Consider the following 15,000-nt stretch of genomic DNA (forward strand, 5'->3'; position numbering starts at 1 on the left):
TGTGGACTGCAATATGTCAGGGGTGGCGTGTGCTGTGAATCTCTTGTAAGTGAGTAGTTTGTTTTTTTTTCTCTCCAAGGATAAAATATATGTACTGTTAAACAAGATTTCCCTTTTATCTATTGACTTCAACAGGGAAAACAGCTTGGCACTCGAGGATTTACGTCGTGTTTTTCTCTTGTGCGCGTCTATGACGATGTTAAAGCAGATATAAAGGCCTTAGAACTTCACTAATACGACGATAAAGTAAAAACAACTTCGCATTTTCTACATATACCCACACGACTCACTCACTCGTGAACACACACACACATATCTTTAGGTTTGTGTGTGTGTGTGTGTCTGTGTGTTTAGATATGTGTATATATACCTACATACATATATATAAACAAATATATAGATATATGTATATGAATATGTATATAAATATTATTTGTCTTTGTCTTTTTTCTTTTAGAAACATCTAAGAGGTTTATGTTTATTTTTGATAAAATAAAAAAAATCGTATTACTCTCTGTTGACCAGCTTGTAATAACATATATATATATGTGTGTGTGTGTGTGTGTGTGTGTGTGTGTGTGTGTGTGTGTGTGTATGTGTGTTTGTGTGTGTGTGTGTGTGTGTGTGTGTGTGTGTGTGTGTGTGTGTGTGTGTGTGTTTGTGGTTGTGTGTATGTATATATATATATATATATATATATATATATATATATATATATATATATATATATATGTATGTGTGTGATGTGTGTGTGTGTACATATATAATATATATATATATATATATATATATATATATATATATTTATATATAACGATTTCATATTCAGCCAAAGAAAGAAAGGAAAGAAGAATTAGAAGCACAACTAAACGTTATACAGATTTTACTTAATGCGCGCCCGTCGTTCCATTCTAAACACGCTCTGTAACCAGTATATCAGGGCTACCGTATGCCCTGAATCTACATAACTCACTCTCTCACTCTCTCTCTCTCTCTCTCTCTCTCTCTCTCTCTCTCTCTCTCTCTCTCTCTCTCTCTCTCTCTCTCTCTCTCTCTCTCTCTCTCTCTCTAACATAAAAGATGTACCGGAAAAGATGGTTTCCATTTTAACCGTCGACCGGAACAGCGAAAACAAACTCGGCATCAAAGATTTATGTGTTTTTTATTTAGTGGGTGTCTGTGTCGAAATCAGAAGTAGGCTAGTGTCGTTGTAAAGTGAAAACTACTTTTCCACTAAATCCACTCCAGGACGTTTATACAAGGAAACAATTTACTTCAAATAATTCTATGTTTGTGCTGATGGCCAGCTTCATCTATCATATATCTATATTGCTGTAGATGGATACGTTATACATGTGTGTGTGTGTGTGTGTGTGTGTGTGTGTGTGTGTGTGTGTGTGTGTGTGTGTGTGTGTGTGTGTGTGTGTGTGTGTTTGTGTGGCTCTATAAGAATTAGTTTATACACAGTGAAAATGAACAGTGTCTGTTTTTTACAAAGGAAAAACTATTGTGCAGTCAGAAATAAACTATCATTAGCTTTACTCGTGCTCAATGTGGAGCTGAACGCTTCTCTCAGTTAACACCGGATTACGGTACTAACTACCTTGGCTCGCTATTCCACGCCACTTCGCCGATTTTTCATATTAGTTTGTGCAAAGGGTAACGCTACTTATTTTTCTGACTGTACTCTATTGTTAGTGCATAAACCCCTCTCCATCTGTCATCAAGATCGCAGTGTAAAATTCTAAGGAGTTATTTTACGTACATTAGCATCTTCCACCACCAGTTTGCGAACCACGACAGGGTCTTGGAAGAACCTGCTGTGGGGAAAATTGAAACGCAGCCACACAAGTTCCTCAAAGTTTATATTTCAGCCAAATTTGCACTTAATAATAAACGTTTTCAACAGTTTTTGTTTTCAGATCCACAGTGAAATTTTGTTTGCATAATATTGACGTTATTAATTATAATTCACTATAGAACAGTTTTAAACAACGGGGAACAACTCCGGCCTTCTATATTCGTCTTAATTAGAACTGTGTACTCGACAGAGGTAGAGGTTATTGATGGCAGTCTGCGAGGGTAGTTTTGCATTAGTTACTGCATTAGTTTTGGATGCATGGATGTATACATATAAAGTACTGTGTGTGTGTGGGGGGGGGGGGGGATGTAAGACGCTAATCATAAAATTAAATATTTGTGACGCAGCAGAGTCTAATCACCAGCAATGCAATACCTGAAATTAAAATAAATTTAGAAAACACAAATGCCTGAAAAGAATGGCTCCGGCATATAACGGGGGAAAATGCTGCTGTGCACAAAGAATGCTTTGGTTTAATCCTTTTTGCCTCTGCCTTTGTGGAGAGCAAGTGAAATCTGAGGTTTTCTTTTCTTTTTTTCTTTCATTTACTCACGTATAATGTGTATTTCATTAGGCCGAGTTAAACGAGAGAATAATTATGAATGAATTAATATTAATAAAGAATAATGCTATTAAAGATAATGATGGTGACATAGAATGATTATGATAAAAATGATAATATCTACCCCAATAAACGAGATAATACTGAAAAGAAGCTTTTAAGCTCTAACAAATACTCTCAACAACAAAGTATGTACAAAATAAAGGGTCTGTTGAGTGCAAGTAACGTATTACTGGTGCAGTATACTGGAGGGAGACGAGCCGACCACAGCCTTATTATGGTACGAAGGAGCGTGTAGGAGGGGTGGAATGAGGGAAGCGCCGAGGGGAGATGTGAGGGGAGAGGAACTCAGCGCCAGGTGGTACTGAACAAATTATGCGTGTTTGGCTTTCTGAAAGTAGGAGAGTGTTGGCCTGTGTTTTTATCTTTGTGAATTAACATCTGGTGTGTTCCTAAAGTTTATATTTTCCTGGCAAGTAAACAGGTTACCAAACGGCTAGAAAATAATACAGTAAATATGCTTCAGCTTAGAAATCGGAAGACAATATCACCTGGTGGTTGATGTAGGGCTGAGATTCACAGTAGTACACGCTGTACGTGGTGCGAGCATATAATCCCAGTTAAAGATAAAATGGATGAAGTCTAAGACGGGTTAATGATCACAAATCCCTCTTCGTGGGTCAGTTCGTAATAGCAATATAAAGCCAATGAGTTGCACCTTCATTGACTATGACTAAGTGCAAGTATATCACACTCGACCGGATGAGTCGGTACCTTCAATTCTTACAATTCAAGTATTATATGAGGATGGATTCGATAATTCTTTAGACTATGTCACACTGACATGCTGGGAGTCCAGTCATTATTTCCGGCGCCTTCCTCGTAACCTTGACATTGATAGAACTAACGAGCAATAAAGCGTGTGTTAAGTGTTGCGTAATCACTTAGCTATTGCTTCTTTCCTGGTCACTTTTCAGATTTTTTTCAACTCTGTTTTTTTAGCGACAATATAGACATGGAATTAGACATCAAATGTCCCATTATTAAGTACAGAATTATCATTGAGCCATGAATGAGAAAAACAGCTGACAATAATTCTGACTATCCCAAAGTCTAAACCAGGATAATGTACTTAAATCGTGTGACTGTGACATACATAAATATACATATATATGTGTGCCCTTGCACGTATAAGCACCATACATTATGCACACACTCAACAAATGTACGGTTTGTGCGTATGTGTACAAGGAAGCAGAGATTGTTTAATTACACGATTTCAAGTAATTTTAACACATAACACTAATCATATAATGGCATAATAATGACGCAGCAGAGTCGTATACAAAGGATGCTAGGGTTTAATTCTTTTCGCCCCTGCCTTTGTGGAGAAAAGGAAGGCGTGCTTTAGAAATACTCCCTCCTACAATCTCGCGCTACTCAAGGACTCTCGCAACATTTACTTGAGCGAAATATGAAGGTAAAGAATTTTTTCTTTTTTTCTGTTCTTACGTTTACTCACATCTAATGTGTATTAGGTAGAGTTAATCTGAGGGAATAATTACGATAGAAGTGATAGTAATAAAGAATAATGATAATAAAGATGACAATGATAAATAATGATTATGATATGATGATAATAGCTACATCAATAAACAATGATACAGTGAAAATAATCGTTCAAACTTTAACAAATACTTGCAGGAACAAAGTATGGACAAAATAAAGTTGTGTGCAAGTAACGTAATTCGGGAGCAGTAGACTGGATGGAGACGAGCAGACGACAGCCTTATTATGTTACGAAGGAGCTTGTAGGAGGAGTGGGATGAGGGAAGCGCCGAGGGGAGATGAGTGTCAGCGCCAGGTGATTGTGCTGAACAAATTATGCGTGTTTGGCTTTCTGAAGGCAGGAGAGTATGGGCCTGGGTGCGTGTCGTGTGTGTATCTTCGTGTATGGACATCTGGTGCCGTTATTCTACTCGTTCTGTTTTCCTGGCAAACACCCAAGTTATAAAACAGATTGAAAATGATGGGGTAAATACGTCTTAGTTTAGCATTCGGAAAACGTTTTCACCTGGTCGGATGACCAAGGGTTTAGAGTCATATTAGTTGACGTGGTAAGCGGAGCAAACATTGCCTGCGGGAAGTACTATATAATATCAGAGGATAAAGCCTGAGATTGGATAATGATCACATCACCATCTTTCCGAGTTAGTCCTCAATAGCAATGTAAAACCAGTTAGTTTCGCCTTCATTGACCAGGTGGAAGTATGTCACATTAACCCTCGACCGGTTGAGTTGGTACCTTCAAGCTCATACTATTTAAGCATTATATATAGATAGAAGCTATAATTCTTTAGACTACGTCACATGCTGGAAGTTCAGTAATTACCCCAAGTAACCTTGATAATGGTAGAATTAACGTGTTGCTTAATGAGTCGACCATTGTTTGAAAATCACTTTTTTCCTTGCTTTCAGGCGGTCTGGTGTGTATATATATTTTATCTAGAACTAACTGGATAGAATTAATTATTCTTTAGATTACGTCGCACCAACATCTTAGGAGTACAGTCATGATTCCCGTCGTCGGCCACGTAACCTTAACAATGGTAGAGCTAACGAGCAAAATAACGCGTGTTAAGTGCTGCACAATCACTCAGCTATTGTTTGCTAGCACTTCTTTCTTGGCCACTCTTCAGATTTTTTTTTTTTTTTCAAATACAATTACAGGATACTTTTAGGAAAAAAACAGCAAAGCATCAATCATAATACACTCGGTATCCAAATCAGTATGTGTATGTGTGTGTGTGTGTGTGTGTGTGTGTGTGTGTGTGTGTGTGTGTGTGTGTGTGTGTGTGTGTGTGTGTGTGTGTGTGTGTGTGTGTATGCGCTCGGGCATGTATGTATATGCAGCATGCATTGTATACACCTAAAATGTATTAACAAATGCAAGGTTTGTGCATATGTGTATAAGGAAATACAGAGATTATTTCGCTACAGAATTTCAACGCATTTTGTTAACACATAACACTAATCATATAATTGGATATTAATGACCAGCATACTAGCATCAGTAGTAATCCAACGTCAGTAATTAGAATGAATTTAGACTAATATTCGGACTGAGAAAAACGGCTCCGGGGCAGGAAAAATGCTGCTGTGCTTCGGTCTAATCCTTTTTGACTCTGCCTTTGTGGATACAAGGAAGACATAATTTAGAAATACTTCTTCTTCCAAGAATCTCGCGCTACTCAAGGACTCTCGCAACGTTCACGCGAGCGAAATCTGAAGGTAGAGAATGTTGTTCTTTTTTTTTTTTTTTTCTTACGTTTACTCACATATAATGTAGGGTAGTAATAAAAATGATGATTATGAGGATAAATAATAATAAGAATTATAACAACGATAAGAGAAACACCAATTGTTTAGAGTGAAAATAAACATTTAAACTTAAATACTCGGAAAATAGACAAAATAAAGTTTCCGACGTGTGAGTGTAACATATATCGGGAGAAATATACTGGATGGAGACGAGTCAGAGGACAGCCTTAGTGTGGTACGAAGGAGTATGTGGAAGAGCCTCTCCCAATCCTGAGGTCACCAAGGGCTCAAAATATCAGACGTCAATTCTCAGATTTGAGATATTTCATATACGTAGTCACATACTGGTTGAGGCATAATGGCTTATTTTTCCTTGATTCTTACACAGTATCTTAAAATTCAGTTATCCTAGCCGTTAATCCTGTATCGGTCGTGCCTCCGACTATCTAGGGATAGTATTTACAAAAAATGATAATAATAATAATAATAATAATAATAATAATAATAATAATAATAATAATAATAATAATAATAATAATAATAATAATAATAATAATAATAATAATAAAAAAAAAAAATAATAATAATAATAATAATAATAATAATAATAAATGATAATTCGGACGAAAATCGAACCCAACTAAATATAATCGCAATTGTGGATTTTAAAGTTCAAATACTATAGTTAAATTAAATGTTATTTTTTTTCCAACCTCTCTAACACGGATATTTATCATGATTTTCATTACTTTTACAGCCAACTATTAGTAATATATAATACAAGTCTTTTCATTGTAGAACAGACAGGGGTCGCGGTCATGTGCATGATTGGGGTCGCCTGAAAAAAAGGTTGGGAACCACTGATGTAGAAGTGGAATGAGGGAAGCGCCGAGGGGAGATGTGAGGGGAGAGGAACTCGGCGGCAGTGGGTGAAGTGAACAGATTAGCGTGTTTGGCTTTCTGAAGGCAGGCGCGTGTGGGCCTGTGTGCGTGTTGGTTTGTCTTCGTCTATTAACATCTGTTGTTCCTCTGTATCGTTCTATTTTCCTGACAAATACCCAAGTTACAAAACAGCCAGGAAATGATGAAGCAAATACATTTTCGTTTAGCAATCGGAAAATATTTTCATCTGACGGATGATACAGTGCTAAGATTCACAGTAGTTGACGTTTTAAGTTGTGCAAGCATAGGCCTACGGAAAATACCATATAACCTCAGTAAAAAATGGATTAAGTGTGAGATTTTATAATGATTGCAATCCCCTCTCTGCAGATCAGGTCTCAGTAGCCATTTAATGCTAACGATTTCCACCTTCAATGACTTCATTGATTAGGTGCAAGTATATTTAGAACAACAGCTAAACATCATCATAATACACTCGGAAACCACGTCAGAGTTGGCGTTTGCCTTCGATATACTGTTAAAGTTTTGAACATGGGATGCAATGTTTACGAGGAACAAGATTTTCGTTTCAATTCCGGACCGGAAAAAAAGAAAAAGAAAACTTGCCATTAAAGATTCTTCCCGTGCGTATCTGTGACGAAAATAAGAAGATCCTAAGGTCTTACGACTAGGTTAACGCTGCTGCATAGTAAAGACTAAACTTCTTTCGCTGTAAATCCAGTTCGGGATACCTATCCACGCAGACAAATCTACACTCGCACCGAAGGATACGTGTGTATCCTCGGACAATTACATATTGGTACCTATGAGCTATTCTCACCTAATGTCTACATAGTTGAAAATAAATTTTTAAAAATATATATGTATATATATATATATATATATATATATATGTGTGTATATATATATATATATATATATATATATATATATAATGTTGCAGATCAATGCTTTCTATTCAACGCAAGAAAGATTGGGTTCGTGTATAAGTCTCAGAACTGAACGACGAAAACAAAAATTAAATGTCTGATATACTTCCACCTAATACACTTCTCGCTATCCAGCATGGAAACGTAGGTCTAATGATATCGAAAGTAATTGTTTTAGCATATTTATACTGTTATCGATTGACAACCAGTTTATGACGAAAGGAATTTTTACAGGAACCGTTCTCTGACGCCAAACATCCGGGATTGATTTTGCCAGGAGCATGATTAGAGATTACTTAGAAAGATAAATGCTAAACGTGTTTTGTATTGAAGACTCGATACAAAAGTATAAACGAAGCACGAGTGAAGATTATGTGTGCGTATGTGTGTGTGTGTGTGTGTGTGTGTGTGTGTGTGTGTGTGTGTGTGTGTGTGTGTGTGTGTGTGTGTGTGTGTGTGTGTGTTTAAATATGTGTGTGTGTGTGTGTGTGTGTGTTTGCGTTTAAATATGTGTGTGTATGTGTGTATATATATATATATATATATATATATATATATATATATATATATGCATACATATGTGCGCGTGTGCGTACCTACGAGCTTGTATATCCAGAATACATTTATGTACACACTAAATGTATTAATCAATGTAAGGTCTGTGCGTATAGGTGTGTATAAGTAATTACAGAGAGACTGTTTCACTACATGATGTCAACGTATTTTGTGTTCAAACATAACACTAATCATGTAATGGAATATTAATAACTCAATAGAGTCTAATCGCTAGCAATCCAACATCAGTAATTAGAATGAATTTAGTCTAATATCCAGGCTGAATAGAATGGCTCCACTATATAACCGGAAAAATGCTCTTGTGCGCAAGGAACACTTGAGCTTAATTCCTTTTGCCTCTGCTTTTCCGGGTAAAAGAAGACATATTTTAAAAATGCTCCTTCTTCTTAGAATCTCGCGCTACTCGGGTACTCTCTCAACATTCATCCAAGTGAAATCTGAAGGTAAAGAATGTTTTTGTTTTTGCTTTTCTCTCTGGTCTTACGTTTACACACCTATAATGTGTGTTGCTTTAGGTCGAGTTAATCAGAGAGTTTAATTACGATAGATATAACAATGGTAAGGAATAAGAGAACAGTAATAAAGATAATGCCGAGGATAAATAGTTAAAATTATAATAATGTTAAATATCAACACCGATAAACATTGATAATACTGAAAATATACGTATAAACTCTAACTCTACTTTCACGAACAAAGTATGGACAAAACAAAGTTGTGTGCAAGTAACGTATTACGGGAGCAGTATACTGGAGGGAGACGAGCAGACGGCAGCCTTATTATGGTACGAAGGAGCGTGTAGGAGAATGGAATGAGGGAAGCGCCGAGGGGAGGTGTGAGGGGAGAGGAACTCGGCGGCAGTGGGTGAAATGAACAGATTAGTGTGTTTGGCTTTCTGAAGGTAGGTGCGTGTGTGTGTGCGTGTCGTGTTTATCCTCGTCTATTAACTTCTGTTGTTCCTCTTTATCGTTCCTATTTTCCTGGCAAATACCCAAGTTACAAAACAACTAGAAAATGATAAGGCAAATACGTTTCAGTTTAGCAATCAGAAAATATTTTTCATACAGGGATGATACAGGGCTGAGATTTACAGAAGCTGACGTAAGTGGTCCAAGCCTAGGCTATGTGTACCATATAATCCCAGTAAAAAAAGTGGATGAAGTGGATGAGACTGGTTAATGATCACAGTCCTCTCTTTGCGGGCCAATGATTACCACTTTCACGGACTCTGATTAAGTGCACTTCTTCCCTAGCCAATTTAAAGGGGGCGTACATACACTTTTTATGGAGAACGACTGTTTTAGATCGACTTAATAGTTCCTTAGATTACGTCACACCAACATGTTGAAATACAGTCATTATTCACGTAACCTTTACAATGGTAAAACTAACGAGCAAGATTAAGTGCTGCGTAATCACTTAGCTATTGTTTGTAAGCACTTCTTTGTTTATATATATATTTTTTCATCTCGAATTCATATTTTCATTGCAATTTGTAAATGATAAAACTAATACATTTGCTAGATGCTTTTAGAACCTTTGCAACCGCTATTGTTTACACACACCGTTTAATGTATTTAGATTTAGTCAAAAGTTTTTTTATTTTTTTAATTATATGCATTGTTCTTCATATGAAAAGCGGAAGTTGCCTAAGGTTTTGCATCTTTTTGTATCCATGGCGACTAATAATTCCAATGATCACGGATATTCCCCTGACTTATTAATTGAATTATATCAACAAATCAAGAGACACAACCTTTAATTTGATATTTTTGAGTCATTAATTTGTAAGACATTAATCCCACGCAGTCAATACCACGTCACATGATTTGGCCATGCGAGGAATTCTTGCCATGTCCCAGCGACTGTCATGATTTTACTCATATACAGTGAACTTGAATTTGATGTACTGTTAAAAAGGCACAGGAACATTTTATCCACCTTCACAATTAATAGTTTTATCTAGAAACTCACAATGGGATTCGTAATTAGTGAAAATATAAATCCCTATCTGAGACTACGTGAAATGTATCTGAAAAATATCGCACACACAAATTGGTACAAACTTGTTCAACAGGTTCTAGTAATGTACGCATAAAGGGCAAACATATACCAAAGTGTATCAAAGTGTTAGAGGTTTCAAAAAATTGGTTGTTCTTTCGCGATAAATTCAGTTCGGGATTTTTATACACACAAACAAATTTTCCCTCTCACCTAAAAACAATATGTAATTGTTCTTCCAACAATTACACACTGGTACAGCTGATAAAGTTTTAACAGCTGTAGATACAATAATAATAAATTGATAAATAAATAGGTAAATAAATAAACAAAAAATACGAAAAATGTCGAAGATCAACGTTTTTTCATTCCTAGCAAAACAGTTTGGTTTCGTCAATAAATATCATACTATGTCTGAGTAGAAAAAAAACACTAATAAATGTCTATTATGCACTCCCACCAAGTACATACATCTATCGCCATCCAGCATGAAAAACGTAGTTCTAATGATATACAAGGTAGATATTTCAGCATATGTGCATTGCTATCGACTGACAACCAGTTTACAACCTGCTAATGGAATTATTACAAAAAACCGTTCTGTGACGCCTAACATCCGGGATTTTTTCTGCCAGGAATAGAATTAGGGATTACTTAGAGAGAGAAATACACATAACAAAATTTCCTTCCATTGGACAAAATACAGCATTGGAATTCCATTCAAACTTTTCATGTTACATTAAGCGTCTTTTAATTTTGCTTTTTGAATAACAATACAGACAAGCAAAAACACATTAGATTTTCAGTTGTCTTTTATTCAGAACATAATTATCAGTGAGACAAGAATGAGGAAAAGCAGATATTTATTTTGGCTTTGTTTCCGTCTTAACCAGGACAGTGTATTAAAATTGAAATTGGATGAAGTTTGCAACCTTTTTTTGGCAGTAGCTACTGATAAACGACCACAAACGATGTGTTGTTTTTTTGTTTTTTTTTATATATTTATATGTTGATATCAATTCCTGTAAATGTATATAAAGATAAATATGTGTGTGTGTGTGTGTGTGTGTGTGTGTGTGTGTGTGTGTGTGTGTGTGTGTGTGTGTGTGTGTGATGTGTATATACATAAATATATGGTATCGACGGCTAGAGAGGCGATAAACCTTGCTTCATTATATAATCTCAACATATTCATGTCACTATAAACAACATTAGTAATACAACGGAACATTATTATCAGTATAGAGTCGCATTACTAGCAATGGAACATCAACAAAGGACACGGATTTAGATCACTAACCAAGCCAAAGAGAACGCTTTCTGACGAAGGAATTATATCCTGCGCGAAGAATCCTCAGGTTTAATCCCGTTTTTATCCTTGCCTGTGTGGATAAAAGCAGGATAAAAGCAGGAAAGGCTACAGAAAATCTTCCTTCCTCTTGGTATGTCGCGCCACTCAAGAACCCTCGAGAGCTTCACGCCCGCGGGATGTATGGAAAGAGAGCTTCATGCATTTAATCTTCTTTTCAGTATCCGTATCCTTAGGTTAACGCCCATGTAAAGAACTTTCTGAAGATTTTTTCTTTTCTCTTTTGGAAATGAAGTTCTATGATCGGATAGATAGAAGACTGTATAATAATAATGACAGTAACTAATAACAGCAATAATGTTAACAATTATTATTATTATCATTATTATTATTATTACTATTATCATTATTATTATTATTATTACTAGTATCCTTATTATTATTACTATTATTACTATCATTATTATCGTTGTTATTATTGTTATCATCATATTATCATTATTATTATCAATATAATAATAATGAAAAAGAAAACAAGAAAATTTAAAATATCCAACATAAATTCCCTAGGAACAAAAAAGGCGACAAGCGGATATTATAGCAGTAATTAAGTGGAAGAGTATGAGTGGATGGCAGGCTTATAACGAGTACGAAGCTTGAAAGAGAGAAGTGGAAGAGTGTGGAGCTCCGAAAGAAAGTGAAAGAAATTGAACTCGGCGTCATGCTTTTAAATTTGGACAGACAGGTAGTGTTTGAGCATGTGTATACATGGTCCTTGGTATGGAGCTTGATAAACACGCTCTTGTCTGCACGGGAATAGCTGGCGAATGTATACTACTCAAATGTAAAAAAAAAAAAAAATTATCTCGATTTTTTTTTTTTTTTTTCTGGTGGAACTGAGTGTGTGCATGTACGTACGTAGTCCTTGATATGGAGCTTCGTAAACACTTCGTTATCTGTTATCTTTTCTCAGTTGAAGTTCGTAGTATGATTTACTTGATTTAGGTTAGATTATATATGTATCCGTTATACATACAAAGCAATGCAACCCTTCTCATACAGTATTTCATCTGAATACATTTTAACTCGTATCAACATATCTCAAGTGAAGATGTATCAGATTTTCTTATTCTTCTTCCCTCAGACCTTTGTTTATGAACAGGGTGGTCACTGATTTTGGCCATGAATTTACGTAATCTAATCTATAGAATTTAGTATAGTTATAGTCTAATTATATGTATTGTTCTGCAAAATTGTACTTTTTTATTGCGTTTTATAAAGCGACAGGTACAGAGTGAACACAGTTTCCTTTAAAAACTCTGCAAAAAATAACAGATCTGTAAAAATAACAATATAAATACCAGATCACGAAACACGACCGAAGATTATTGAGAAACTTTGGTTAAAGACACTTCCCTTCCCTGGTATCAGCTGAACAACAAGAGGCTTATTATTTTCTTATTTCTTATTTGTTGAAATTTCAAATTAATTATCAAGTAAAATTTGTTAAATTTGCCGTCGCATCTAATAATTATGATAGGTAATAAAACCCATGGAATTCCTTTGGACCAAGAAATTTACATGAGTATGAATGTGTGTAAATTATCTTTTGTATGGATGTATTTGTGTATGTTTCATATACATCCATCCATCCACCCATGCATTAATTCATCCATCCATCCATCCATCCATCCATCCATCCATTCATTCATTCATCCATCCATCCATCCATCCATCCATCCATCCATCCATCCATCCATCCATCCATCCATCCATCCATCCATCCATCCATCCATCCATCCATCTATCCATCCATCCACCTATCCATACATACATACATACATACACTACATATAATACATACATACATTACATACAGACATTACATACATACATACATACATAAATACACTACATAAAAAATACATAAATACATAAATACATTACATGCATAGATACAGACATAATACGTTGCATAATACATACATGCAAACAAATAAACAAACAGACATTACATACATACATACATGCATACATACATTACGTATATTACATACATACATACATACATACATACATACATACATACATACATACATACATACATACATACATACATACATACATACATACATACATACATACATACATGCATACATACATAAATACACTACATAAAAAATACATAAATACATTACATGCATAGATACAGACATATATACGTTGCATAATACATACATACAAACAAATAAACAAACATACATGCACACACACACAAACACATACATTACATTCATTATTTACATACATACATACACATATATGCTCAATGGCCGCGAGTGAATGGTTTCTAACACCCTAGGGATCTATAGAACGTTTTTCACCTTCTTCTGTTCTATATGCATATAACCGGTATGTGTGGATGTGTTTGTGTATCCATGTGTGCGTTTAGGTAAGCATGTGTATATTTTTGTATTTACAGTAGTTTATACGCAATCATGTGTATTGAAGGAGTAAAGGTTTTAAAACATAATTAGAACATACTCTTGTGACAGCTTATGTTGCTATATATTAAAGGATATTAATATCAATGTGAAGCTGTGATTTTAGTAATCCAATATCAGTAATTGGACTTCATTTACAGTCACATGGGGAAGTGTTGAAGTACGCCAACAACTCTTATATTTATAAAATAGTTACCCTTTTCATATGGATAAAAGGTTGACGTACTTAATAAACTACCATTTTTTTTTTTTTTTTTTTATCATTTAATTTTACTTCCACACACCTAATGTCTATTCATTATGTTTTTTGTTGTTGTTGTTGTTGTTGGTTATGTCTGTTGTATAAGACTTTTCTTTCTCTCTTCCTTCTCTCTCTTTCCCTTTTTTTGCCTTTTGCTTTTAGATTCTGAAAATAGTTCAGTTTCATCATCTTATCTCTTAATGCTTTCACGTGACATTCCATTAAAAAGCAAGAGACAGAACATTGATAAAAAATAAACTTTAAACTCTGAACTGGGTTGTAACCTGAGTTCTTACTTTTAGTGAAGAAGAGATATCAATTTCAGTTATGTCTGGCCTTTAATGATTATACGCAGTAAACTCGAGTAATTCACATATGGGGTTAAGTGTCCAAAATTGCTTTTATTCATTGTTTTGTTATTTTAAGCGTTAATGTACTGCAAACTTATTAATGTAGTGTATTATTGTGAATATATCGATGCTTATGTTATTGGTGAGAGTTTGAACTAAAAAAACACTCAAAAAACTGACATGAACTCTCCACACTTTCACTCTTACTACTTTCAATCGATTTCACTTTTATGTTCCCTCACATTCTCATTCATTCAATTTCACTCACTGCCATTCACTGTCAATCACTCTTACTCACTGCCATTCAATCCCACTCAGTCTCAGTCGCTTTCATTCAACCTTATTCACTCTCATTCACTCACATTCACCCTCACTCACTCTCACTCTCTCATTCACTCACACTGTTATTCACCCTCACTCATTGTCATTCACTTTCACTCATC

Source organism: Penaeus chinensis, chromosome 4 (genome assembly GCF_019202785.1).
Source record: "Penaeus chinensis breed Huanghai No. 1 chromosome 4, ASM1920278v2, whole genome shotgun sequence".
Lineage (NCBI taxonomy): Eukaryota > Metazoa > Arthropoda > Malacostraca > Decapoda > Penaeidae > Penaeus > Penaeus chinensis.